This window comes from Leptodactylus fuscus, chromosome 5, assembly GCF_031893055.1.
Source record: "Leptodactylus fuscus isolate aLepFus1 chromosome 5, aLepFus1.hap2, whole genome shotgun sequence".
NCBI lineage: Eukaryota > Metazoa > Chordata > Amphibia > Anura > Leptodactylidae > Leptodactylus > Leptodactylus fuscus.
The window spans coordinates 15,201,823-15,207,482 of NC_134269.1; positions in this window are offsets into that span (position 1 = coordinate 15,201,823).

Here is a 5,660-nt window from a genome sequence, read left to right on the forward strand (position 1 = left end):
AGACCAAGAGCCCTGAAAAATTTCTCCACAGACTGTAGGCAAGGAGCAGAGGCTGGCAACGAGAATGCCCACGTCTGTGGAGACCCCCTAAGCAGAGACATGATAATGCCAACCTGCTGTGATTCATCACCAGAGGACTGAGGCCTGAGCCTGAAATACAATTTACATGCATTTTCAAAACGAAAAAAATCCTGCCGGTCCCCGGTAAAAGGTTCCGGCAGGCCCACCTTAGGGTCCGTTGTCCGAGGAATGGCTACAGGCATAGCTTCCATACGCTTGTCCATTTCGACGACCTTCATAGTTAGTCTCTGCATCTGTGCCACCACAACTTCCAGGGAGGCCATGATACAACGGACCGATGGGTATTTTGGGCCGGTTTTACTGTCACGTTCGTGTCAGAGTCCAGACACAGATTGCAGGCTGCAGATAGCACCACTAAGGAGACAGGGGAAGGAGACTATCCCTGGCACTACGGTGGCTAGCTAGGCCCTGCCTACGGGTGGTGGTCAGCTGTCTCCAAGCTAACCTTGGCCCCGACGACTCCTGGCTCTCTAGCACGAAGACCTGACAGACAGACAGGGCAAGAGCTGCAAGAAAGCTAGGGACTGGGGATTCTAGGGTGGTGACCCCTACAGAAATAAAGGTGCAGCTGCAGACAAGCAAACAGGACGGGAGGTGTTGGACAACTGACACGCAGCACAACAAAGTACAAAACAAGAGGAATGAGGAGAGGGACAGTGGAGAGGTGAGGAAAGGGCAAACACGAGACTGGGGAAAAATAAACTGGAATCCACCTCAAACAACCGGATAGTGCCAAGCAAACAGACGTGAAGGGAAGGGCAGAGTAGAAGTGTGGAGGGAAAACCAACTCACACACAAACAACACTCAAACTCCTTTTAGTCAGTAAGCACAAGCAAATAACTCCTCTTCCTCCTAAGGCCAAGAATTCTAGGTTAGGACCACAAAAAACCGGCAACTGGTGGAGCCAGCCCTCTTCCTAATAAAGGCCCCCAGATCCTCCCATAGGATGATGGCGACCCATAACACCTGAGGTTAGACTCGTATAACCTCAAGTGTGTTCAGAGGTCCAGAACGCTATGTGCACACTGATGGCTCAATGGTAGGGAACCCAGCAGCCGATCACAGAAGCCCGGATCAAATCCCCGACAGAACAGTACACCAACAAACAATCAGGTCATGACAGAAATATAGTTTAAAAAAAAATTAAGCTTACATGATCCACAGTAGCGCCCCCAAAGTATTATACGCTCCACAGCAGCCCCCCTCATAGTATTATATGCTCCACAGTACGCCCCACACGCACAGTATTATATGCTGCTCAGTACGCCCCCCCCCACAGTATTATATGCTGCTCAGTACGCCAACCACACACAGTATCATATGCCCTTCAGTACACCCCGCACACACAGTATTATCTGCTCCTTAGTATGACCCCCCACACGGTATAATCTGCTCTTCAGTACACCCACCCACACTTTATTATCTGCTCCTCAGCACGCCCCCCACCCCACTGTATTAAGTGCTCCTCAGTACGCCCCCACACACACACACTATTATATGCTCCTCAGTGCGGCCCCCCACTGTATTATTTGTGCATCAGTACACCCCCCACTGTATTATATGTTCCCCAGTATGCCCCCCACCCCACTGTATTATATGCTCCTCAGTACACCCCCACTGTATTATATGTTCCTCGGTACGCCCCCCCACCCCACTGTATTATATGCTCCTCAGTACACCCCCACTGTATTATATGTTCCTCGGTACACCCCCCCCCACCCCACTGTATTATATGCTCCTCAGTACACCCCCACTGTATTATATGTTCCTCAGTATGTCCCCCCCACTTTATTATATGCTCTTCAGTACACCTCCCACTGTATTATATGTTCCTCAGTATGCACCCCCACCCCATTGTATTATATGCTCCTCGGTACAACCCCCACTGTATTATATGTTCCTCAGTATGCCCGCCCACTTTATTATATGCTCCCCGGTACATATGTACCCCCCCCCCCGCATTACAAACACACAAACATACTCACTCTATCATACTTACTCATGAAGAGCCGCCACGGGTCCTCCTCCTTCAGACTGCAGGCGTGAAGACTAACGTCATCGCGCCTGCATTGGGGCAGAGGTCACTTTCAGCCATCAGTCTAAGCCATGCAACCGCGGCCTACACTGACAGCAACTGAAAGCAGCGATCTGCTCACTAACAGGGAATTCTGGATACCCGTTAGTGAGCAATCCAGACGACAGCCCACGGGCCACATGTGGTGGGCCAGACAAATGTCCTCAGCGGGCCGCATGTGGTCCTCGGGCCTTAGTTTGAGGAGACCTGCTCTAAACTGATCCTCAATGGGGTAATTGCCTGATCGCCTTTTAGGATATCAGTGGCTCAGTGGTTTGCATGGTTATCTTGCAGCATTGTGGTCTTCGATTCAGATCTGATCAAGGAGAACATCTGCATAGAGTTTTATGTTCTCACTGTGTTTGCATGAGTCTCCTTCCTTATGACAAAAATATACTGATAGGTAAATTGGCTTCCTGTAAAACCTCTGACCCTTGTGGGTGTTGGGGATGAGTGGCTGTATGGCGGCCACTAACTCCACAAAACTTCCCTGTGCATTACAAATACAGAAATCAAGTCTTTTAAAAATTTTCCTAAAATTTTTGAAATACCCCTGAGGATTGAGCTGTATATAACAGAACCCGATGAACAGATGTGTGCCAAAAAAATCAAAAACTATCAATGTGTAACATCATACAAAACCCCAACGGCAGACACAACGATAGCGAAGGCGTCTCCTGTCTACCAAAATTTACAGAAATTGATGTAATTTTGTAAATGTTCTCTCTGGAGAGAGACCGTTCTCTTTCTGTATACCGAGTAGATTTTACAAATAAGAGACCTTATAAGATTCAGAACATTCGCCGTTGATCTCTTACCTGTTATAAGTGGTAGCACCAAGAGGAGGGCGACCACCGCGGCCATTCTTATATCACGTCTGTGAATCCCGATGTATTCACCGTTCCGTATCCAGCGACAAATGAAGAAGTAATGCGGGATCTGCTCTTATATGACTTGAAGACGTACAGCGCTATCTTCTATTATATTGCTGTGATCTTTGACACCATCCAAGTTATTGTATAAAGTACATTATGGAAATGACTGTCGAGACTCGAGGGCGTGAGGAGGTGTACATGTATTTTGTTGACTAAATTGTCTTATGTGTCTCCACAACAAGGAAAAATAAGATTACAGATTATTTTTTTTGTTTTTGTTTTTTTTTATTTCCTGATTTTCAGAATTTTATTCTTTGTCCAATTGTGTATTTTATTTTACAATCAATATTATGGAAAGAACTTGGACTAGCGGTCGGAGGTGTGATCTGAAGCTCCTGGGTCCAAATTCTCAAAAGAGGGTGTAAGGTTGTACCTACCAGGCACTAATATATTACATTTTGCAACACACTTTTTGTTCTAAAAAAAAATAATAATTATGAGACCTTAAAATTTCTTGGGGACCCAAAAAAATGGACACCCAATTCACTTGAAAAGCGGTTACCCGCTGAAACCCATAGACCCCATAGACCATCATGGAATCTGCCGGGGTTTACGACCAAAAAATGCTTGTGGGACTTTTCTCTCCACATTTTTTAAGTGGATTCGGTATTGAAAACCAATCACAAGTGTGAATCCAGCCTTAGGAAGGAAGATAAAAAATAATGAACTCATATTGAAGTTGAGCTGCAGACTAGAAGTCTGTACATTATCTAAAATCTATATGGATAATCTTTATTGTACATGTAGTAATATAGAGGTCATGGACCTACTACATAAGATCATAAGGAAATGGTTTAAAAAATGTCAGCAAAACCAACAACTTCCTTAAAGGGGAAGATCAAAGTCCTTGACCTTAATGTATTCTTACAAAGCTATGGTATGATAATGGGACTCAGAGGGATTCCCTTATTAAGATATCCCATTAGGACAATATGTGTCTTAATACACATAAAAATATGATCTATCACACAATGAACATTGTGTTTAACCTTACAGACTGTTGGGAGATATAAGATCCGGTGCTGACATTACCGATAGTGTACCAAGACATTAAAGAACCATGGTATAGTGAAGTTACCTAGTAGGAGGAAATGGATATGATCATGAATGAAGGAACTTTCTATACTCTGATAACCAGCCATGATGTCCTTATTGTGGTCAGGTTATCTTCTCATACATCTAGTGTCCTCCTGATAAGCAGCCATGATGTCCTTATTGTGGTCAGGTTATCTTCTCATACATGTAGTGTCCTCCTGATAACCAGCCATGATGTCCTTATTGTGGTCAGGTTATCTTCTAATATACCTACATATGTAATATACTATTATGCATGTGGGAATACTCCCAGGTGCAGGAAAAAAGCGCTGTGGGAAAAACAGCGTCAGCAATGCATCGCATTTTTTTCCCACTGTTTTTCAAAGAAGTTTTCCCCTGTGGACTTTGTTACAATTACACCTATAGGGAAACCAGTGGAATTTCTGTAGGTATAATTGCCATACTAGGATTTCTAAAAATGCGACAGCTTTGGAAATTGTTGCGTGTCTGCAGTGCGTACTTTAACACAAAGTGGGGATGGGATTCATTAGAATCCCAACCACTGTGCTGTGAGCGTTAAAACGCTTTATTTTTTTTCTACTCCGCTTACACCACGTGGGGCCCCGGCCTGGATCAGCTTCTTTCTATTGGTGCCAATGACTATGAGTTATCAAAGTTCTCAGATTCAAGTTGAAGATGTTTCCATAGTCATGCAAAAATAAAAATGTTATGGCCATTGGAATGTCGGGGCACTACATTTATAGGAGAGAGTTATGAAACTGTGTAAACAAAAATCTACTCATGTTACCAGTAACAACCAATCACAGAGCAGCATTCATTTCTGATATATTTTTTGAAAAAAAAAAATTGGTTCCCATATATGTTTTCCTATAAAATGTGCAATTATTGGACAATGAAAAAAAAAAATTAATATTGTTATAATAGCACTAAGATATATTGATATGCCGCACAGTGAGCAGCGGAAAATGAAAAACCCCTCAAGCATAGTAGTGGAAATATATTACCCCTAGGTGGCGCCATTGAAAAATACAACCCATCAGACAAAAAACAAGCCTCTTTGTTTCCAGCTCCTGAGAGCTCCAGCTTGTGGGAAGTCCCTTTTGTGTGAGTGGGGACTGTAGCATCCAATCACAGGCCTCCATGGTGACCTCATCACTACCTGCACATAACTGATGTAATGTGCCATTTGGGAAAAGGTGACCTCTGAGGCTTGTGATTGATGGTAGAATTCAGACAAAGAGCACGGGAGCTGTCGCCGCTGGAGACGTTGTGTTTTTTGGCCCACTATAAAATAATCAAAATACCTCTTGAAACATCCTTTTAAGATGTGACAACATGTGCCAATAAATGTAGAGGTGAGTACGTCCCTCCACTCACTTTTATGGAGGTTTCAAAAACAACCAACCAAGAAGTTTATCTAGCAAATTGTTACGTAACTAAGTAGGATCTCCAAAAACATGGATCAGTTCTCCAGATCTTTTTGGAAAAAATATGTTGGAGGTTCTACATAATC